This window comes from Elephantulus edwardii, unplaced genomic scaffold (genome assembly GCF_000299155.1).
Source record: "Elephantulus edwardii isolate Elephantulus edwardi_28Jun2011 unplaced genomic scaffold, EleEdw1.0 scaffold00069, whole genome shotgun sequence".
Taxonomy (NCBI): domain Eukaryota; kingdom Metazoa; phylum Chordata; class Mammalia; order Macroscelidea; family Macroscelididae; genus Elephantulus; species Elephantulus edwardii.
Window position 1 is genome coordinate 11,250,375 of NW_006399819.1, and position 210 is coordinate 11,250,584.

Consider the following 210-nt stretch of genomic DNA (forward strand, 5'->3'; position numbering starts at 1 on the left):
GTTGTTGAGTTTCTGAGGTTGTAAATATTTATGGGAGGAGATTCTGCCCACTTTTTCTTCTCTAATGACAGCTACATTCAGATAACTCATTGAGTTGCTTGGGACACATACTGACCCTGTGTACGACAGCTCTGAACCCTGCTCTATCCTGAGCCAACATCATCGTCTCTGACATACTTATCCCCATAACCCCAGTCACTGAGTCAATCC